At 40.5% G+C, this 24,671-nt stretch overlaps 1 protein-coding gene across 1 annotated transcript in view; it reads right to left on the reverse strand.

Annotated features, from left to right (window-relative positions):
• LOC311241652 (uncharacterized protein) overlaps nucleotides 1-24,671 on the reverse strand; it is a gene marked incomplete at its 3' end in the record, with an annotated part of 36,504 nt that overhangs the window by 11,761 nt on the left and 72 nt on the right. The window lies entirely within an intron of this gene.

Raw genomic sequence — 24,671 nt, forward strand, 5'->3', positions numbered from 1 at the left:
CGTGTATAGGGACGAAATGCCAATGGATTAAGTATAATATATGTCGCAGGCTAGTAGTAGCCTCCCAGGAATTACCCTAAACCACTCTAAAACCATACTTATATTCACCACAGTATAAAACGGGAATGTATGGATGGAAATTTTTTTCTTTTTCACATCTTGAACGATTAGATACTCGATGTCAAATGGGCCATAGTATTGCATCCATAGCTATAATATATAGAATATAGTTATAGCCCTGCAAACAAGGTGACCGACTCCATTGGTTTAATGCGTGGCAGGCAGCACATAGCCATATCCCGTTCCCAGCATGGCAGAGAAAGAGTTAAGTTGTAAGTAAATAGACATTTGCCATGCTATTCTGACAGTGAGTAAAAATGGCCTATATGAAATTCTGCTACCTGATAGAACCACAGTTGTAATATGACAACATTTCAATAAAACCTTACAATTCTTTTAAAAATAAACACTATTTCCTCCACAAAGTACTCCTACAACACCATCTGAAAGGTGTTTTTTTTGCAAGTATAAATATATCCGTGTCTTGCAGGTTTAAGGTGAGACACCCCAGGTGAATTAGGCAAAAAAAATATTTGAATAGATATCACTATGAAACTTTCCCAGTTTGTTATGTACATAACAACTTAGAAACAATGTATTGCAAGTTTTCTGAGATCTTATGTTTATATATGCAAAATAGGCATTACCTCATTAAATATGCACTAATTTGCATATGACGTTTGGGTATAAATACCAACATTGGATGATGCCAGATAAAAAAAAAATTGACACATAACACAGTGAACTTTTTACAGAAGGGATTGTGGATATTTATCATCCCATGAATCAGGGAATGCTGACTACAGTCATAAAAAAATCTATTTTTGCCATGTTTTTGGTCTAAATGTACTATAAATCAGGCTATGAATGATATATCAACAAACTCCTCTGGAAAAAGATGCAGGGTATATATAGGAAGGAATGTGGAAAGTATGGTGTGTGTAGGTGCTATGGAATGGTACATGTCTACCCTTGCATGCAAGAAAAACACATAAACTCATTTTTGGGAAAACGCCTTCAAAGTTCTGTATTGTAAAATGCCATAATTTTTTTTTGAAACAGCTATTTACAAACACAATACCTAATCAAACCATTAGTAATTGACAACCTAAACACATGCCTGATAACTGAATAATAATAATAATAATGATGTTATTGAACTGAACAGAACTACACACAGGCTACAAACAGTGTAGTAACTAGAGATGTTCCGATACCATTTTTTCCTTCCCGATCCGATTCCGATACCTAAGCTTTGGGTATCGGCCGATACCGATACTGATCCGATACCAGTGCATACATAAAAAAAATGTATTATATAAATTATAAAACTAATATTAAAAAAAAAATTTACAGCTACTGTTTTATATATAATGTTTTTTAGTAATAACTATAAAGTAATGGTATTTATTAAACAGGTGATTGTATAGATTAGTATTAGTATCATTAATTATATGCTCAATGAGTTCACCCACGGAACGGTTGTTGGGACATTGATTCCGCACGGACGTTATATGTTGTTGCACTCCAGAAGGCTCCGGTAACTTCAAGCTACTGTAGTAGAGGCTCTGTTGTGATTTTTGCACAATAAATATTCAACATTCTCGTTTGAGACTCCGCCTCAGACTCTTATCATTTAACACTAAAAGCTAAACATTGTCACCGGTATGGCTGTCCGCAACATGTCATTAATTGTGTGCGAGAGGTAGATCAGTGACGACGTTAGCGTGAGCTAACGTTAGATGGAAACAAGACAATAACGTTACTGGTGAAAAAGTGATTTACTTAGTTAGAATACTCCTTTGCCAACTTGCTGTACTTTGCTTGCAGGTCTGCAGCCATTATTGCTGGATTATGAATAGTCCCAACTTTAGCCAAGGTAACGTTAAGGCAAGCTAAACTAATAATTAGCTAATGTTAATAACACCAGCAAGCGAACCCATCAGAGCTCCCCGTCAACACTGCTCTGTCGGGACGATGGCATTTAAGAAAGTATCTGCTGTTAAAATGACAAACAGCATTGACACTTTAATTCACAGTCGATTAAAAACACATTTGTTTTATAATGCTCACTCTCAGGAGGATACCGCACGTGTTGTTGATAAATTACGTCATATGGGATCGGAGGCTAGCCTTTCGGCGTACTCGCCGATACCGATACAAGCATTTTAGGCAGTATCGGAGGCATTTCCGATACTGGTATCGGAACAACTCTAGTAGTAAAGTGTAGTACCCCCTAATAGGCAAATAAATATTTGAATAGATATCACTATGAAACTTTCCCAGTTTGTTATGTACATATAAACTAAGAAAAAATATATTGCAAGTTTTCTGAATTTTATGTTTATATATGCAAATGAGGCACTTCCCCATTAAATATGTGCACATTTATGGATGCAATAAGGCCAAATGAAGTAAAATAAACAACTAAATGTGTGTTATTGACGTTTTATTGTCACTCGTTTCATAGAAGACATGTTTAGGAAGCAAAATAACAAAATCAACAAAAAAAAGTATATTTGCCTATTCACCTGGTATGGGGTGTCTCGCCTTAAGCGCATCAACACCAGGAAAGCAGCCGGGCCAGATCAAATCTAGAGCCATATGAAATCCGCGTTCACGGAATCGGACAATAAAAATGGAATCAAGTGCAAAACGTGGAATATTGCAGAATTTGGCCTAATCTGGACTGAAATTCCGTTTTTGGGTGGAACGTTTGGTGCAAAGCAAACACGACCGGGGAGGCTGGGACGCTACAGCGGGTTACACACAACACGCAGCAGTGCTCAAGCGTCTGGCTGCTTTGATGTTAACATCGTCAAGAAGCTAAGAAATTCCGCAATAAGCCCTCAATTCAGAGCAGAACAGTATCCCAATGACATTTATGCCTCCGGCGATAAGGTGTTTTGCAAATTCTGTCAACGTTCCGTGGACTGGACCCGCAAAAACATGTGCAACACTATTGTGATTAAATAGCTATGTAACGTTAGGACATAGGATGGAAATGATAGCTTCTAGCTAAATCTAGTGCACCCATCCATTTGTTTAATGCAAACAATTGTCATTATACACTGCCCTTTATAAACGAAATAAACTTAAATATCTATGCAACGTTACTAGGGCTGACCTTCGAATTCTTTTTGGCAATCGAAGCTTCGGGGCCGAGCTTCGATTTTAATTCGAAGCTTCGAATTAAATTTTTTCTTTTTTTTTCTTCTTTTTTTTTATCTTATGTTGTGGGACTTGTACAGCACTTTGGTAAACTTTGTTGTTTTTAAATGTGCTCAATAAATAAAGTGGATTGGATTAATGAATTAAGTAGCCCCTTTCGTGACTGTGACGCAGCCAACACGGCAGTGTGATTTAATTCAAGGTGGATCGCTGTTGTCGTTTGAACAACTTCAGATTTCATGGGAACTACCAATCCCCCAAATCAAGAATGTTTAAGATGAATGAAGTAAGATTTTGATTTGAAATATGGAAATATGGCCTGTGTAGACTAAACTATGCACAGAATTATGTCAGTCTACAAGGTCCGGATTCTACATGGTCCGGCAATGTAGACCTTGTAGACTCCACTACAGACCAATTATCAGTGAATGTTCATGCATTTTTAAGAAGGGCTACTTCCACAAAAAAACAAAGAACTCACCAAAACATCTCAGTAGCACCTTATCTAAATGTTCTATTTCATATATGGAGATTCATATTTATTTATGTATTGCACGCATTTCTACATTTTATTTCCTATTTTGTTTATTCATCCCAGTATCTTTCTTTCTTATGTGTGGAATTCTACAAGGCATTTACATTCACATTTACATTTAGTCATTTAGCTGACGCTTTTATCCAAAGCGACTTACAAGTTCTGTACGACAGGTCATCAGGAAGGATACAACTCTATCAGCTGAGTAACAATATTCATCAAAGTGTTGCGTGTTACAGTGTAGGTTAGTTTATTAGGACAAGTGCATGACAGTAAGGTTAGTTAGGGTTAGATTTTATTTTTTTTAATTTTATTTCAGATAATGGTTGAAGAAGTGAGTCTTTAGTCGACGGCGAAAAATTGGACGGGATTCGGCTGTCCTAACTGGGGTGGGTAGTTCATTCCACCATTGTGGGGCAAGGACTGAGAATAGGCGTGTAGGTGGTGTATATGTGTTTGAGGATGATATCCTTCAAACAGGCAATAGTGATGATATAATTTGGGCAGTGCTGAGCTGGGTTACTTTCCTCCAGTGTATTTGTCCCCTGGCCCCACCCAATGGCCCCATGCACACACACACCGAAGTAAAAAAAAAAAAAAAATGTTTGATTTTTTTTAACTTTGATTTTTTTTAATGTTCGAAGCTTGTGCCATCGAACGAAGCTTCGAAGCTTCGAAGTATTTAAGACAGCCCTAAACGTTACAGTACATAGGACTATTAGATGGAAATGATAGCTTCTAGCTAAATCTAGTGCACCCATCCATTTATTTGATGCAAACGATTGTCATTATACACCGTCCTTTATAAACGAAATAAACTAAAGGTGCCTAAATTATGCATTACTATATTGCATCACAATATACTATAGCTAGGCTACTGACATTGTCATTGTGATAATGTCAGTAGTAGCTAGCTGTATCCATTGTTTACACTTGAAATGTGTATTTTTATTTTGTCACAATATTATTTGAAAAATAGTGTAAAATGTAACTGTATTTCTTTTGCAGCACTTAAAAACATTAAATGGACTGTTATATCTTATTCAATTGTGGACATTTATTCATTCCCACTTATTAGACACTATTTCTGATGGTAAAATGAGCATAAAAAGCAAAATACAGAATTCTGAAATATTAAAAACGGGAAAAACAGAATTTGGGAAAAAATTTAATGGAATTTGGAAAATAATAAAACGGATTTCATATGGCTCTACAAATCCCAGGCCGGGTTATCAGAGCATGTGCGGCGGAGCTGGCGGGGGTGTTCACAGACATATTCAACTCGTCCCTCTCCTTGAGTGGAGTCACCTCCTGCTTCAAATCAGCCCACATTGTGCCAGTAGCAAAGAAGAGCAAGGTAACAGGCCTCAACGACTGGCGCCCAGTTGCTCTCACCCCATACTGAGCAAATGCTTTGAGAAGCACATCAAGATACTGCTCAACAGCAACCTACCGCTCAGCCTGGACAAACACCAATACGCCTCCTGGCAAAGTGGTGCCAGGAGATAGATAGATAGATAGATCTCTCTCCCTCTCCCTCTCCCTCTCCCTCCCCCTCCCCCTCCCCTCATTGATTGAGTGTCCTATATGTTGACTTATATCAGGGGTCTGCAATTAAGTTTGGCCTTGGGCCAAATTTTTTCCAAGCCATTATATGGTGGGCCAGAACCAAAAACAATGGCTAATTTACATATGTGGACACTGCATTGCCATATGTGGAGTGAAACTGTGGAACGGTCTGAGTGTGGTGCTAAAGCAATGTCCAAACATGAGACAATTCAAACTGAATTATAAGGAAATTATTTTCACGAGGTACAGGGATGAGGAAGGGATTTGACATTCACGGGTGTTTACATTTTTTTTTTTATTTCTTTCATGTTTTACATCTGACTTTTGTTTTTTTGTTTTGCATAAATATACTGTATATATTTGTTTTGTAAGGTTTTAAATTAGTACACTCATTTGAGTAGTGGAAAAGGGGTAGGATTAAATAAGTTAATGACGTGCTAACTTTGACAGCCTTATGTACGGGAGGCTGCTATTCGAAACTGGCCCCTGTAAATGCCCAACCCCCCCCCTCCCTATGCTTGCACCCCCTCCCAATGTACAGTCTCCTCTCCCTCGTATGTATATATTTTCTGTTAGGATCTCTGTAAATGTCCGAACACCCTCCCACCCCCTCCTAATGTACTCCTAATTAACAATTGTGTGTATTGAGCTGTAATGTACTGTACCAGTGTTTCCCATTAATTACCTAGACTGTGGCGGCCCGCCACAGTTTTATAATGAACCAAAAAAAATTATGTAATTAAAGAAAAAGGAAATCTTTATTTTTTTGCCAATAGGGATGCATCAGTAGTATTGGCAGTGGTAGTAGTCGTAATAGTAATCCAGTATGTTTTTGGAGGGGGGGGGGGCATGGCCCCAGAGGGGCAGAGGTTTACCCACCAGTCTCACAAAAATCCTGTGGGAAACACTGCTGTACCCATTCTGCAATCTGTTAATTAAAATGTTCAATCAATCAATTAAACCGAAAATAGCCTAAATCTGCCAAATTTATTTTTGTTGTACTGTATAATGACAGCTAATCTAATCTAAATGAGGGAAACATCCACTTCCTAACAAGTTGAAATAAAGGTTTGAAAAAAAAAAAAAAAAAAAGGAAAGGTTAGCTTTAGGCTAGAGCGTGTTTACTTAGTCCGTCTTATTTTCACTTTTACACTAAACTCTGAGGGCTAGATCCAAAAAGAATGGATTGCACAGAGCAAGATTCTTCAATCTGTTAATAAAATGTTCATTCAATCAATCAATCTGCACGGTGATTGATTGAATGAAAATTGTATTAACAGATTGCAGAATGGGTACAATACAGTACGGCTCAATACACACAATTGTTAAGGGGATGCAGACCAGAGAAAGACTTTCCTCTTGTTTACATCAGGGTCCCCCATTTTCAATTCATAATGAATTTTAAGTAAGGGTGCAACTTGTTCCGTGCAATCCATTCTTTGTGGATTTAGCCCTGAGTCTCTTCTAATGTAGCTCTCCAAACCATGCAATGTAAAATATGATTGTTCTAACAGAACAGAACAATCACAAACTGAGAAGGTTTAGTCAAGGTTTAAGCAAACAACACATTGGATATGTGACATGTTACAATAATGACTTACCAAAGAGCAGATAACTTTGCGTCGTTCAAGATGTGAAAAAGGCAGGTGTGGATAATTCTATGTACTGACCACAGATATGTAGGATAGTTCCATGTACTGACAACAGATATGTAGGATAGTTCTATGTACTGATCACAGACATGTAGGATAGTTTTATGTACTGATCACAGACATTGTAGGATAGTTTTATGTACTGATCACAGACATGTCGGATAGTTCTATGTACTGACCACATACATGTAGGATAGTTTCATGTACTGATCACAGACACTGATCAGACACAGACAGACATTCCTGTGACAAAATGGCATCCAATGTTGTTACAAAGGATCAGATTAAACCGAATATATATATTTATTGATTGATATATATTGCATAATATTTGTATATCGTTTGATATCCCTTGTATATTCCTTGTACATATACACGGAATATCCCTTTAGCCTAGTACAGACCATAATATTTCATTCTCCTATTGGACAGCGGTCCACAGGCACCAAGGCCATGCCTCCAAAGTCAGGTTCAAAGTCACCGCCGGGGACATGCCTGGACAAGAATGGTATTGCCCAAGGATATGAGACAGGAATAAAGCTGGTACTAGTTTATTCATCTAAGCGTATAAATACGGCGCAGGTGAATACAGAAGCACTTAGAGAAACTTAGTGTTGTTACCCAATAAGTTGAAGCCTCACCCACGATACGACGTGCGGTGAAGTATGGCCTATTTGGCCCCAAATAGAGCATTGAGACCGCGTGCGAATTAATAACTGAAGTGTCAGAGTTTGGCGCTATACCGTCGAGTGCGACATATTTCTATTAAGTCAGTAATAGTCTATTTGTGTATAGTGTATCGTGCGGCTAAAGTTCTACAGTGACCAGCATCACCAACGTTTTCCTCGTATCAGCTAGAGTGCTTATCCAGGCTGGGCTGCTTTCATGGCGCTTTCACCCGAGGAGCCCTAGACGAGGACCGTGTGGACATGTACACTGGATTATCTACCCGACGACTGCATAGCCCTTTACGGCTGGATTATATTTGCTTTTGGTCCTGTAATTAATGGAGCGGAGAATCGCCGACGCCCACACGTGTGTGGGATTTACCCTGTGAGGAGCCACGTCGAGTCTGCGCCTCAGAGAGCCTGAGGCAGGCTAGCTTTCTTCCCTGTGGAGCTACAGGCTACGGAGAACAGCTGTATTCGTCTGTGGATCAAGATCTTATTGCACCGTCTCCCGTACTCGGAGTCTCCTTATCATCGTTGACCCAGACTCTATTACCGACAGATCCTCTACCCTTGCTGGCTTACAACCAGGGGGACCCTTCCAGTATCTCCCGCTATATATTACTAGTGTACCATAGATATAATTCCCTAAGATTCAGGTTGTATAATTACCTCCTGCGTAACCAGAGAATGGACATTCATTATTGATTTGCCTACGCACATTCCTTTGCCTTATAAGCGCATTCAAAGTGAAATAGAGAAGTATATTATGTACCTTTTGCTGCAATAAATACTTAATTACAACTTTGTGTGGAACCGATTCATTGTGGGAAGTGTTCATCATTATATATATCATGTACTGTATGGCCAGTAATTAAAGTACATAAGACGGTAGTGGTTTAATGATACCATACTTATCAATACAGTCAGGGAATTGTACCCCTCAGTTACAAATGTAATAAAAAAAGTCAACCAACGAACTAGATTCTTGTACCGGATCTCCTCTCTGGTAAATATACGACAAGAGTACAGCAACTTGCAATGGGCCTGGTCTACAAGATACACTACACGACTAAGGTACCCATGTACATGTCAAAATACTTCCCAAAGGTCAGTGAATACCACAACCACAACACCAGAGGGAGCTCCACAAATCATGTTAAACCCAGATTCGACTCAAACAAGGGACTAAACACGTTTCGTAATTATGCCACAGAATGTGGAACACCCTACCCACAGCTGTAAAGGAATGTGAATCACTACCCACTTTCAAAACCACTCTCAAAGAGCACCTACGAGAGACTGCAATTCGAAACTGGACCCTGTAAATGACCTAACCCAACCCCCTCCAATGTACAGTAAATGTCCTAACCCAATAATACAATAATTCTTGGGACCAAGTAAGGTTTCGTCGATAATCCAATGTACAGTTACCCACCCACCCCCCGCCTACCCAACCCCCCCCAACCTACCCAACCTCCTCAAGTGTACAGTTTCTTTGTCAAATATACTCTCTTTTTTTAGAATTTGTATCACAAACAGTACTGTATTTGTAAATCTGGTAAGTCATATGTTATGATGAATTGAAAATGGGGGACCCTGATGTAAACAAGTCCAAAGTCTTTCTCTGGTCTGCTTCCACTTTTGATAAGTGATGTGGTAATTAATCAAGTCCAGGAGACTAAACTCCTAGGGGTAACATTAGACAGTAAATTGTCATGGTCACACCATATAAACAATATAGTAGTGAAAATGGGAAGAGGGATTTCTGTTGTTAAAAGATGTGCTCATTTGTTACCACTAAATTCTATCAAACAGGTAATTCAAGCTCTGGTTGACAAATCTTGACTATTGTATGGTCGAATGTAACGACGAATAAACTGAAAAAATTACAAATGGTACAAAACAAAGCAGCACGTATAGCGATTCGCTGTGAGTACAGAACTAATGTTGCAGCGATGCACAGTTGTTTAACTTGGTTACTTGTCAAAAATAAATTACTCTGCTCACTCCTTGTATTCACTAGGAATATTCTTGTTACAAAGATCCCCTCAATTTTATATAACAATTTATCTATAAGTCTTGACAGACACAACCATTCCACCAGACATGCTTCTGCACGAGGTTTTACACTTCCAAAAGTGAGGTCGAATGCAATGAAGCGAACTGTCATATTCCGTGGTATGCAGGAATGGAACTCTTCCCAGACATGTTAAGCAGGAGAATAGTAAATGTCGTTTCAAAATCGTGGTAAAACAACATTTTCAACCAAAGAAATTGACATTCCCTAATAGATTGTGTGTACGTAAATGAAAATGTATGCGTCTGATAAAGGGATAGGTATACAGACAGTATATGGATGAAAAGGCATGTGTCTGATAGGGATATATTATTAAAATATTGTATAATTGGCTGATATGAACATAGATAATGTATGTAAAAGCTAAATAGTATATTATGCTGTATTGTATTATGAATGAATTATGAGTAGGTATTATTGTATTATGAATTCATAAGGCGTATATATTGTTATATTGTATTATGAATTTGATTAGGGTTTTTATTGTTGTTTTAATTGTCTGTATGACATGTAAATGTTGTGAGTGTATAAGTCTGTAACTGTATTTTATGTGTTATGGACCCCAGGAAGAATAGCCCCAGCACTGCTGTGGCTAATGGGGATCCAAATAAACTTAAACTTAATCCCCTTAACAATTGTGTGTATTGAGCTGTACTGTATTGTACCCATTCTGCAATCTGAATACAATTTTCAATCAATGTAGGATAGTTCTATGTACCGATCACAGATATAAGATAATTAACTTATATGTACTTATGTTAATTTACGTATCGTAAATGTCTATCGTCGCTTACTTTATCAATTTTGACAACAATCGTTGCACGCTTTTAACTTACTGGTCCACTGGCCTATTTAGGAAATCCCTGAACATGAACTTGTGTTGAGATATATGTTCTCATGTGTTGAAAATGGGATCATATGTTATGGTTATGTTTTGTGTTAAAGTGAGTAGCCTATACGTTCATATGTGTTGTATTGGAAATGTGGTGCAACTCTATTCTAAGTCTTGTGTTTTGTTCTTGTACTTGCAGTACGTAAAGACATGACGGTATGACGCAGTGGCGGGAAGCCGAGCACGTATACCTAGCGGTCAGCTGTCATCAGTTAGCTGTCAGTGCGCACGGGTGAAAATGGTGTGTCACAGCTGGGAGTGTTTGTGGTGTTTGTAATGGAGGAGCAGTTTGGTTCACTTATTGTAAATAAACTATTCACATAAAAGAAACAAAACGGATCGGGCGCTCTTTGTGTGGATAAATACATATGATAAGATATGAGTCGTGATGACGAAGAAACAGAACCCTCTACATTGAACAAACACTGATGACGAAGAAACAGAACCCTCTACATTGAACATGGAGAACGAAGGAACAGGAAACTCTACAGGTTATGGGCCCAGGCGTGGTGGTACCGCAGGAGGACGATGGCAGAGATTAGTATTAGACGGAGATGAAAACAATTAGGAGCTTTGGGAAGTGAAGTTTCTCGGCCACATGAGAATGATGGGACTAAAAGACACGATACTCTGCACCAGTGAGGACGGTCCAGATGAAGAGAAGAACGAAAAATGCTACGCAGAGCCAATACAATTCCTGGATGACAAAAGTCTACCGTTGGTTATGAGAGAGTAGAGCCATATGAAATCCGTTTTATTTTTTTCCAAATTCCATTTTATTTTTTTCCAAATTCCGTTTTTTCCGTTTTAATATTTCAGAATTCTGTATTTTGCTTTGTACGCTCATTTTACCATCAGAAATAGTGTCTAATAAGTGGGAATGAATAAATGTCCACAATTTAATAAGATATAACAGTCCATTTAATAGGGCTGTCTTAAATACTTCGAAGCTTCGTTCGATGGGCATGGGATTCTAATATGAAAATAATTTTAATTATTAAAAAATATAATGATATATATATTTTTTTGCAAAATCAACTCTGCCTCTCTTTGTTAATTACAACAAGCAATGCTGTTTGTTATTTAAGATGAGGTCGGACTCGGCACTGACAGATTTGTGTTCATTGTGCTGCTTTTATAAAGCCTCAAATGACGGCTTACAATATTTCATGAAAGCAAAGTGTTTTGTTTGTCTAAGATTTAAAAAGGTTTAAACTTTACAGCACTGACTAAGTTGAACAAAGTGCTGTACAAGTCTCACATTAAAAAAAAAAAAAAAGATATATATTCCGTGATCGCGGATTTCATATGGCTCTATGAGAGAGGCGACAGATGATGGCAACAAAGCACTCGAAATACTACGAAGTCATTACGCAAGTCAGGGTAAGCCAAGAATTATTGCCCTGTACACAGAACTAACGTCACTGAAGAAAGAGTCTGTTGAAACGGTGACAGATTATATAATTCGAGCTGAAAAGGCAGTAACTTCCCTAAGAAATGCAAAGGAAGTTATTAGTGACGGGCTAATTATAGCCATGATTCTAAAAAGACTTCCAGATACGTATAAGCCTTTTGCCATCCATACGACACAGAGCAGTGATGAACCGACATTTACCCAGTTCAAAAGGAAACTACGGAGTTACGAGGAGACAGAAAAGTTTGACACTAAAGAAAAATCAGACAGTGATGAAAGTAAACGTATCATCTGTGACGTGTTACGGATGCGGAGGCCGTGGTCACATAACAAGAGGGTGTCGGCAAAAAGGAACCAGTGTAGCGAAGTGGTGTAACTACCATAAAAGTTCTACACACAGCGATGAGACATGCAGGACAAAACCCCAGCAGAGAGATGACGCAAAACAGACTGTGGACAGACAAGAACGTGAAGAACATACATTTGTATTCACAGTCAGTCAAGGATTCCTCCCAGACACTATCAGAAGAAACGGACTAATCGTAGACTGCGGAGCTACATTCCACATCATAACAGAGGAAAACAAGTTCACAAGATTTGACGAGACATTTGACCCAAAGTCACACTACATGGAACTAGCTGACGGGACCAGGATGAACAATGTGGCAATGAAACGAGGCGATGCAGAGGTATTCCTACAGGACTCGGAAGGAAGATGCGTCGGAATCACACTGAGGAATGCGCTGTTCATCCCATCGTATCCACAGAGCATACTCTCCGTACAAGCAGCCACAGCAGACGGAGACAAGGTGACATTCCAAGAAGGACAGAACCTGGTCATCAACAAAGATGGCGCTGTTTTCCGCATAGAGCAGCATGAGAGACTGTACTACCTGGAAACGGTAAATAATGAAACATGTGTTGCTCATTCAATTAATGATATGATGTCCAGAGACAAAGTGAGCTTAACTTGTGATGTAAAAACTTGGCATGAGATCATGGGTCATTGTAACGTAGATGATGTGTTGAAATTACCAAAGGTGGTAGAGGGTATGAAGATAACAGGTAACACTAAGATAGACTGTAGTGTCTGTACTGAAGGAAAATTGACCAACAACAGAAATAGGAAACCTGATGCAAAAGCTAGTGCCCCCCTAGAGTTAATTCACACTGACTTAGCAGGGCCTATTGACCCAACTACTCAAGATGGACATAGATATGCAATCGCATTCACAGATGATTTCTCAGGAGCAGTGTCTGTTTATTTCCTCAAAAACAAGGGTGAAACAACATTAGCAACTGAAAAATTCCTGGCAGATAGTGCACCATATGGTCAAGTCAAGACCATACGGTCAGATAACGGTACGGAATACACAAGCAACTCCTTTCAGTTACTGTTGAGAGATAGAGGGATAAGACATGAGACATCATGCCCCTATTCCCCTCATCAAAACGGCACAGCTGAGACAGTTTAGGACTTTATTTGAAATGGGAAGGTGCCAATTATTAGAAAAGAGATTACCAAAGATGCTGTACAAAATGCAGCTCACATGCGAAATAGATGCTACAACGAAAGGACCAAAAATACCCCTTACTTCATGTTAACAGGAAAGAAACCAGACCTCTCAAAAATGTGGGTGTTCGGCTCAGAGTGTTATGCATATAAACACGATCATAAGAAACTCGACCCCAGATGTGAAAAGGGGATATTTGTGAGATACAGTAAAAACAGCCCGGCATACCTAGTATACAAACCGCATACAGGAGAGGTATCAAAACACAGGCTAGTAAAATTCATTAGAAAGAACAGTGTGGAACAACAGACTCAAACTGATGAGGATGATACAGAATTCCTGACACAAGGCAGAGAGTCTGGTAGTAAGAACAGCACTCATGTACCACAGCCACAGGGTGAGGAGAACACAGAGTCAGGTTCTAGAGGGGAGCGACAAGACTGTAAATACAGATACAGATCAACAGGATGAAAACGATGCAGATCCAAAACCTAGTCCTAGTGAAAAACGCCACTATCCAAAAAGAGAGAGGAGGAAACACAATACTTACACGACTATGTATCAGATTTTACAGATGATGATGTAACCGATTACTGTTACAGGGCGGTTTGTGGAGTCCCTCAAACCTATAGATAAGCTCTGAGGTCACCAGAGTCACCCAGATGGGAACAAGCGATGAACGATGAGATCGACTCACTGAAAGAAAATGACACTTTTGAACTGACCTCTTTGCCTGAGGGCAGGAACACAGTGGGGGGTAGATGGGTCTATGCCATTAAAGAAAATGCTGAAAGAGGCTAAATATATAAAGCTAGATACGTTGCTAAGGGTTACAACCAAACAGAAGGCATAGACTACCATGAGACGTTTGCTCCAACAGCAAACCTTACGTCAGTAAGGGCATTGATGCAGGTCGCAGTACAAGATGACCTCAGGCTCATTGTCCATCAGATGGACGTCAAAACGGCATACTTACATGCTCCTATAGAGGAAGGCATATTCCTAGAACAACCTGAGGGTTATTTTTTATTTGATTTGAATTTTTGATTTGGTTATGAAGAGGTATCGGAGACTGGGAAGAAGTTGGTATGTAAATTAAAGAAATCCCTTTATGGTCTGAAACAGTCCGGAAGGAACTGGTACAAACTCCTAAATGATCATCTAGAGCGCGCCCCCCAGGGTAGGGCTGCAACGATTAGTCGACATCGTCGATTATGAAAAGTCGTCGACGAGATATTGTTGCGTCGATTAGTCATTAACACTTTGACTGCCTAAAAACGCTTTACAGCGTCATTGCTGGCCATGCTAAAGTTGCCGGGGGACGCTGTACAGCGTCCTTATATCAATATTTCAAAAATCTGGAATCGGATTCATATTCCCCCTCCGCTGGCCTGATATCCACCAGCAGGACCCACTGAGCTCTCTGGCGGTTCAGGAGCGCCATCTGGTGGCCGATCGGCACAACCGCTTAACAGGAAGCGCAGTAGAGGTTTTGCTGGTCGGCCCTATTACTTCCGGCCACTCGGTATAGGTTCCGGCACTCTAGCTCGTCACTCTACATAGCGATCGATTGCCAATAACTCGATAAACAACATGATTTGGACGTATATACCATTATACAAGCTGGAGATGGACCGGGTAATAATATATCCCATAATGATAAAATTTCTACTCGACGATGATCGCCCAACGGCGCGCGGAGACTGGGGTGAGTTTCAGCGTGTAACGTTACCATCTTCGATACTAACTGCTTTTATCAACATTTGACCCACATTAGATGATTGGTATAACGCTGCCCACGGAATTATAAACGCCCCCTCGCCCATCCGGTCAACATCAGATGACGTGTAGTAACTTCTAGAAGTACGTCTAGTTGGAATTTTTTATATCGCGCTGATTGCCATCAAACTGTATTTCATCATCAATATAATGCATTTGGGGCTATATATCACGTTCTGGAGAAAGCTGCAGAAAGAGATGAAAACATACTTATACATTAGACCATACTTTACTATGAATATGTGAATGAAAAAGTTTAACGTTGCTACACAATGAACAATACATATAGGACTTTGAATGGGCCCTAATAATGGCAATGTAGCAATAGAATTTAAAAAGTTATAGCCCTGCAAAGAAGGGGACTTTCTCCATAGACAAATAGCGCTGGCAATCTATGGTATATCATTAATTTAACCCAAGGCAACCAAAGTGTTAAAAAACAAAAAAAAATATTATAATTTTTTTTTTTTTGCACTACCTATCTTTGTGAAAGTGGCTTCTCAGCTCTGGTCCAGCCAGCTGAAGACTTCTTAGCTTAACACTTTGATTGCCTAAGGCTAAATTCATGATATACCATCCCTTGCCAGCTCTATTTGTCTATGGAGAAGTTCCCCTTCTTTGCAGGGCTATAACTTTTTAAATTATATTGCTAAATTGCCATTATTAGGGCCCATTCAATGTCCTATATGTATTGTTCAGGGTGTATGAACGTTAAACTTTTTCATTCACATATTCATACTAAAATATCATCTAAAGTATATGTATGTTTTCATCTCTTTCTGCAGCTTTCTCCAGAACGTGATTTATAGCCCCAAATGCATTATATTGATGATCAAATACAGTTTGATAGCAATCGGCGCGATATAAAAGAATCCAACTGGACGGACTTCTGGAAGTTACTACACGTCATCTGATGTTGACCGGATGGGTGAGGGGGCGTTTATAATTCCGTGGGCAGCGTTATACCATTCATCTAATGTGGGTCAAATGTTCATCATAGCAGTTAGTGTCGAACACGGTAATATTACACGCTAAAACTCCAGTCTCCGCGGGCCGTTGGGCGATCAGCGTGGGGTAGACAGTTTTCCATTATGGGATGTCGAAATACCCGGTCCATTTCCAGGTTGTATAATACTATATACGTCCAAATCATGTTGTTTATCGAGTTATTTGCAACCGATCGATGTCCAGTGTATCAAGATGGAGTCCCGGGACCTATAGCGAGTGCCCGGAAGTAATATGGGTGATCAGCACTTCATCCACATAACTTCCTGTTTGGCGCTTCTGCCGATCGGCCACCAGATGGCGCTCTTGAACCGCTAGAGGATTGAGAGGAGCTCAGAACTGTGTGTGAAGGCTGCGGATGGAAAATATGATTCCGATCACAGATTTTTGAAATATTGATATTAAAGACGAGTTACGGCGTCCTCTGCAACTTGAGCATGGCGGGGAAGGACGCCTAAACACGTTTTCGGCACTTAAAGTGTTAACATAACAGACCGACAGTAAGTTTGGGGGAACTAATGGGATAACTGGGGATGTTGTTTGGTCCTGACAAGAGTCTCAAAGCAACTCTGAGGTCATGCTCAATGTCCAATATGTTCCTCTGCTCTGTCTTCAGCTGGACCAGAGCTGAGAAGCCACTTTCACAAAGATAGGTAGTTATATAAAAAAAAAAAAAAAAAAAAAAAAAAATTATATATATAATTGGTTTTCGATTAGTCAAAATAGTCATTAGTTGCAGCCCTACCCCAGGGGGGGCGCAGAGGCATGACAGGGGGGGCCTTGAGATTAAATTTTTTTTTCTTTTTTTTTGGATTACAGAAAATTATCACTAAAGTGCTATCTGTTGCAGCTGCACTGTTCTCCATGAAAATACCATATTTGGATAAGTTTGACAATTTCTCAAAATCTGAAAATCATTATTTAATAAAACACAGAAAAGGATCACCAAGTTACTCTCGATAAAAAAAAACTTTACAGACAACATTGAGACAAAGCTTCCTGACACATCTCCATCCAAACTCTTGGAAGAACTCATTGAAATCTCACCTGATACCACCTGGAGAGCTAGTTTCAGAGTGTGGTGCTGAGTACCAAGTATCTCATGATGCAGCAGTTAAGGTGTTGATACCATTCAGCACCACATATCTGTGTGAAGCTGGCTTTTCATCCATGACAGCTCTGAAAACAAAATATAGGGCCAAGTTGAGCCTTGAGGATGACATGCGTGTTGCCTTGTCAAAGACTGCCGCAATAAAGACTGTTTGCTTATTTCCTATGTTCGCTTTGTAAATTCCCAGTCACTGAGTGAAGATCTGCTGTTTTGCAAATATGTCAAAAACAGAGCGACAGCTGATGAGCTCTTCAAAATTATTGACAGTTACCTGACAGAACATGGACTGAAATGGGAGAACTGTGTGGGCTTTTGCTCTGACGGTGCGCAGGCCATGGCAGGGAAAAGGAGGGGGCTACAGGCGCTCATCAAGGGGGTCTCGCCAAACACGCAATGGACGCACTGTAAATTCACAGAGAGGCCCAGGGTCAAGACAGCTTAGCCCTGAGCTGAATGAGGTTGACAGAAGTTATAAACGTGGTAAATTTCATCAAAACCCGACCGCTGAAAGCGCGCCTGTTCTCTGGGCTGTGTGAGGAGATGGGAGCTGACCATTCTGCAGTGCTGTTTCACAGCGAGGCAAGGTGGCTCTCGCGAGGGAAGGTGTTGTCAATTTGAAAGGTCACAATATTGGTGTTATTTCAATACATTTAAACATGGCCCATTTCATGACTATTTTGTTGGGGCGAGGGGGGGGGGGGGCCCCAAGATATTTTGGTCCGCCAAAGGGGGGCCTGACAGAAAAAGTTTGAGAAGCACTGATCTAGAGAAAGACAACTTTACAAGAAATCTATCTGATCACTGTGTAGAAAAGAGATGGGTGATGAAACTATTATCGTACTAATCTGGGTCGATGATTTAATCATCGCCGCTAGCAGTAACGAACTTCTGAACAGTTTCAAGGAAAACATGAAAGCCCAGTTTAACATGAAGGATCTGGGGAAAATATCATACTTCCTGGGCATTCAGTTTGAACAAAAGGGAGAAGAAATAAAAATGTATCAGAAAACATACATTCTAAAAATGTTTGATAGATTTGGAATGTCAAACTGTAAACCTAGATATACACCATGTGAATTAAAAGTGGAAGTTGATAGAATTGAGGAGAGTGACAACAACAATGTTAATCCCTGTTACGGACGGTGTCCTTATGTATGTATATAGAGGGAGTAATGTATGTTATCTGTTGTGTGTGTATATAGGCATGTTTTGGTTGTTCTGTTTTTGTCTCCCTCCTGTGTAACATATCCCATTCTCAGGTGTCTCCCAGTTGGAGCACCAGCAGCCAGCTGGTCAATCAGCAACTCACCCCAGTGCAACGGCAGGTGAAGCTGATTCTGCAATCAACATCCACTCTCCCTTCATATACCCATTTTGTGTGCAGTGTTGGTTAGCTCTTTTAGCTCAGTGTGGTGGTGGGTGTCTCTCTGTCTTTGGTGATAATTCTGTGTGTGCCTGCGTGGACCAAACCCTGTGTGGGGTATATATACTGTTGGCCCTGTTTTGCCATTTGCCACTGTATGTGGGGTATGTATATTTGAGCTAGTTAATGCTCTATTTGCTCTCATGTTTGGTGTGTGAGCTAGTTAATGCTCTATTGCTCTCATGTTTGGTGTGTGAGCTAGTTAATGCTCTATTATGTACAGGTAGAGATGTCCAGGTTGAGATGTCCAGGTAGAGATGTCCAGGTAGAGGTACATTTGATAGAGCTGGCGAAAGCTCTGGTTCACTCCATTGTGTTTGTGTTCTTTAGTTTGTTGTACATTTCTGTTTTACCCATAACCTGTTTGTGTATTTGTTTATTCCTTGTGCCACCCAGCCTATGGTGATTGTTTTTCTTGTTAACCTTTTGTTTCGCACACAGGGACATTGAGGGCAGGAAGATACCCTGGGTCTACATATTGCATCACGTAGGTGACCTACTGTTAAAGACACCAGCTTTAGAGTGAGCACCACCACCTGTACTTTGCGGCGTCCGCGCCTGTAAGGGGGGGTGGGTTATTTCTTTTTGATATTTAATTTGGTGCTCACTGGTAAGTCCTCCGTGCTCTCTGTGTTGCTGATCTTGACTTTGTAAAATAAATATTATTATTTTGCAAATTGTCTCATGCGTTTGTGTCACTGCACCCTCACCTACCCTGTCTGTGGCCTTGTGTTGCGTCTCCCCACAGGGGTACGTAAGAATACCGTGAGATCATAGGCAGTTTGATCTATGCAATGACTTGTACCCGACCAGATATTAGCTGGATTGTTAGTAAATTATCACAAACACTGGCAAATCCAAAAACGGAACTTAGTAGCTGCTAAACATGTTTTGAGATACCTAAAGGAACCAGTGACTACGAGTTGTGCTTCAAGAAATCAGATGAAGACTTAAGTCTTATAGCTTGCCTTACAGTGATTCTGACTGGGCATCTTCTGTGGAAGATAGACGAAGTACAACAGGATACTGTTTTAGTCTGACTAAACAAGGCCCTGCAATATCCTGGAAGTCAAAGAAACAACCCAACAGTAGCACTCTCAACATGTGAGGCTGAATACATCAGTCTAGCTACTACTACTCAGGAAAGCATGTATCTAACTCAACTATTAAATGACATGGATAAGAGAGTCTACCGTTGTACAAAGATTCATGAAGACAACCAGGGGGCCATTGCACTCAGTAAGAACCCAGTGAACAGACAGAGGTCCAAACACATTGATGTAAAGTATCACTTTATTCGTGAGGCAGTCACCGAAGGGAACATTTATATTGTTTACTGCCCAACAGAAGATATGGCTGCAGACACTTACAAAACCGGTAGTTAAGTTCAAGTTTAATAAATTAAAGAGTTTCTTTTTTGGAAACTAACATGAGTATCGTCATTTTCGGCTTGAGATGATGAGAACAAGTGGGGGTGTTGATATATGTTCTCATATGTTGAAAATGGGATCATATGTTATGGTTGTTATGTTTTGTGTTAAAGTGAGTAGCCTATACGTTCATTATGCATGTGTTGTATTGGAAATGTGGTGCAACTCTATTCTAAGTCTTGTGTTTTGTACTTGCAGTTAGAGCTGCCGCGGTATTGATTATTTCCTTACCGCACAAATTTGCAAAATATTTCCTACCGCCGCGGTTATTACCGCACACACACAAATAAAAATAAAAAGTTTGAATGCATTTTTTTTTTAGTAGTAGTCTACTCTTTATAGCATATAGCCTGCCTCTAGTCTAAATGTCTATCTTTAGAGGATGACTTTGCAGCATGAATATTGTTTGGGATTCGGCAAGCACGCATTAGTTATTGAAAGTGAAACACGGATTCGAAGTTTCCCCTCTGGTCGTGCGCCGTTCACTCGGTGTCGCGGGCAGGGGTGGTTACCCCTAACCCCCCCGACCCTTTCTTATTATTATTACTATAAAGTTACTACTTTATAATAAAGGCATTCGTTTTGTGGCATTAACATTATATAGTTATACGTTCAATAACATCAGCGTATTTACCGGACAATAGCAAGGCAAGCAATACTCTATTCATATCTCAGTTCCTTTCTTTGCTCAGAGCGTGCTGAGTTGTCCCATTCTGCGGTCTGTTAATAAAGTTTTCAATCAGACAAGTGTATAGAACGAAGGGCTTTTATTATAACATTCGTTGCAGACAGTAAAATCATTATGTCTCGTTTAGTACTCCTTAGGAGCGATGGTAGTCCACTCCGGCGGAGAGTTAAAGCTAACGTTATTAGCCGTGTTGTGATGAGCTGACATTCAGGAAGTAAAAACCTAATATGCGATTGCCGATTGGTGGTAACACACTGCATGACGCTACAACGTGTGACGCGTCTCTCTTCTGACCAATCAGTGGTCTGCAATATTTCACGTGACTTTTCTGGTACCCAATAGGGTCGCTTGGAACCTCGATATAGGAGTAGGGTATATCTGCAGAGCCGCAAGCCCAACGAGAGGAGGGTAATTTATTATTATTATTATAAAAAACAGCGGTGACGCGGTATTCAGCCTACTCTGCGGTGGCCGTGATGTAACAGCGATACCGCGGTAATGCGGTAATCGCGGCAGCTCTACTTGCAGTACGTAAAGACATGACGGTATGACGCAGTGGCGGGAAGCCGAGCACGTATACCTAGCTGTCAGCTGTCATCAGTTAGCTGTCAGTGGTTTGGTTCACTTATTGTAAATAAACTATTCACATGAAAGAAACAAAACGGATTGGGCGTTCTTTGTGTGGATAAATACATGATAAGATATGAGTCGTGATGACGAAGAAACAGAACCCTCTACATTGAACAAACACTGATGACGAAGAAACAGAACCCTCTACATTGAACATGGAGAGCGAAGGAACAGGAAACTCTACAACTTGCATCGGTTCGTGATAGATTATTAGTTACTGGGTATTTCAAAGTACCTCATATTTGTTGAAGCTAACAACTATCACCCAAAGCCTAAACACCACCAACACGTAGTCAGGGGTGCAGTCGTGCACACACACGGTTACACAGTGTATTATTAGATCACTGAGGCAGAAGTACGCGCGATCGCGCACAGATGTGTACTCGCGTGTACGCGCAGTCGCGCACACAAAGATGCGCTCTATCCATTCGTTGTGCGCCAAGTACCCGGCCAGTGGCCACCCATAACAAAAGCGCGTCTTCAACCACGCCCCCGCCTGCAAATACAAACAGATATAAACAGATCATTTGACAACAGTATCATGTTCCTACCTGCAACGCAACCTGAACCAACGATGCCAGGGACAAAGAGACAAAAAATTCTCTGAATTTCGTAAAAGTCAGTCAAAGCTTACCAAAAGCACGAGCAGTGAACTCCAAGCCCACGTGACTGAACTCAAACTAGAAAGAAACAGACTAAGAAATTACGTAAACGCCATGATAAAAACTGCAAAAAAAAATATCAATGACAAAACTGAGGAAAACAAAAATAAACCATGTGAACTTTGGAAATTACTCAATAATCAGTAGGCTGCAGTAAAAAACTTAAAACCAGGTTCTCAAACATAAACATAAAGACGGACAACACGCTCATCACAGACAAACTGGATGTAGCCAATTACTTAAACACTTTCTTCACAAACATAGCCACAACACTGGTAAACAAACTACCCTCCCACTCAGGGCAGTATGGGGTAGAACACATAGTAGCATACTACAAGAACCTAGGCGTCCACAAAGACAATTTCAAACTGGAAATGGTAACGGACTGGAAGAGGTAAACGGTACCCTATCCCCCCCCCCTCACAGTGAACTGTCGTGTTCCACAAGGAAGCATACTAGGACCACTACTGTTCCTAATTTATGCAAATGACATGTCGTCAGCTTGTGACTGCAACTTGTTCCTGTTTGCGGACGACTCAGCCCAAGTTACAGGTTGAAAAAACCCTCAGCTCGGAACTAGGCAAAATCTGCATATGGCTCGCCGACAACAAACTATCATTACACATGGGCAAAACAGAGTCCATTCTCTTCGGTTCAAATAACAAACTCAGCAAGACCGACGGCTTCTCAGTTACAGTGGGTGACAATATTGTCACAAGGAAAGATGAAATTACCTACCTGGGTTCCATCCTAGAGGCTAATCTTTCCTGTGACAAAATGGCATCCAATGTAATAAAAAAAGTCAATCAACGAACTCGATTCTTGTACCGGATCTCCTCCCTGGTAAACAAGAATACCCTGAAGACTCTGGCAGGAGCACTCATTCAAGGGTACTACGACTATGCTTGCACCTCATGGTACCAAAGCACCTCAAAGGCACTAAAAACCAAATTACAAACATCTCAAAACAAACTAGTCAGACTACTGCTTGACCTGACTCCTAGAACCCACCTCACCCCTGCACACTTTGCCAACCTAGGATGGCTTAGAGTAGACGACAGAGTACAGCAACTTGCAATGGGCCTGGTCTACAAGATACACTACACGACCAAGGTACCCATGTACATGTCAAAATACTTCCCAAAGGTCAGTGAATACCACGATCACAAGTTACACCAGAGGGAGTTCCACAAATTATGTAAAACCCAGATTCGGCTCAAACAAGGGACTAAACACGTTTCGCAATTATGCCACAACAATGTGGAACGCCCTACCCAAAGCTGTAAAGGAATGTGAATCACTACCCACCTTCAAAAACACTCTCAAAGAACACCTACGGGAGACTGCAATTCAAAACTGGCCCCTACAAATGTCCTAACCTAGTTGTACAATAAAGACCAAGCATGGCTTTGTCAGTATTCCAATGTACCCAACCCCCCCCCCTCCCTCCAATGTACAGCCCCACCCAACCCCACCCCACCTACCCAACCTCCTCCAATGTACAGTTTCTATGTCAAATGTAGGTCAGTATTCCAATGTACAGTGTGTCCTCCCCCCCTACCCAACCCCCCCCCCCCCCACCTCCAATGTACAGCCCCACCCCACCTACCCAACCTCCCCCAATGCACAGTTTCTATGTCAATATATACACTCTTTTTCTGGATTTTTTTTAGTATCACAAACAGTACTGTATTTGAAAATCTGGTATGTCATAAATGTATAGATGTAGCAGTACTGTCTATCTGTATGTCGTGTGTGTCATATGATGAATTGAAAATGGAGGACCCTGATGGAAACAAGACGAAAGTCTCTCAGGTCTGCATCCTCTTAACAATTGTATGTATTGAGCTGTACTGTACTGTACCCATTCTGCAATCTGTTAATAAACTTTTCAATCAATCAATCAATCAATGCCACCGCGGCTCCCCAAGAGAAGAAAGTTGCAGCTTCAGCTTATCCAAAGCAAACTTAGTTTCGCTATACCTGCACGACCTCCAACGCCCGGGTACAGTACAGTACAGCTCAATACATGCATACAATTGTTAAGGGGATGCAGACCAGAGAAAGACTTTCGTCTTGTTTACATCAGGGTCCCCCATTTTCAATTCATCATAACATACACCAGATAAGACAGTCTTGCTCATATGCTGGTTAAATCGGCTGTCTTTAACCTGAATTAGCAAACAAGATACAAAGCATTCAGTTGACTAATTGTATATGTTCTAATGTTCTCTGTTTTAATGTTCCTGCTACGTTTTTCAGCTTCGCTATTTCAAAAAAAAAATCTGTTCTATGCGCATGCACGTACCCGCGCGCGTGCGTGGCGTGTTACCAGTTATCTCAATACAGCAGAAACACCAGTATAGCATCACTTGTAAAAGGTGTAAG

The sequence above is a fragment of the Notolepis coatsorum genome (assembly GCF_963971535.1).
Source record: "Notolepis coatsorum genome assembly, chromosome: 15".
NCBI lineage: Eukaryota > Metazoa > Chordata > Actinopteri > Aulopiformes > Paralepididae > Notolepis > Notolepis coatsorum.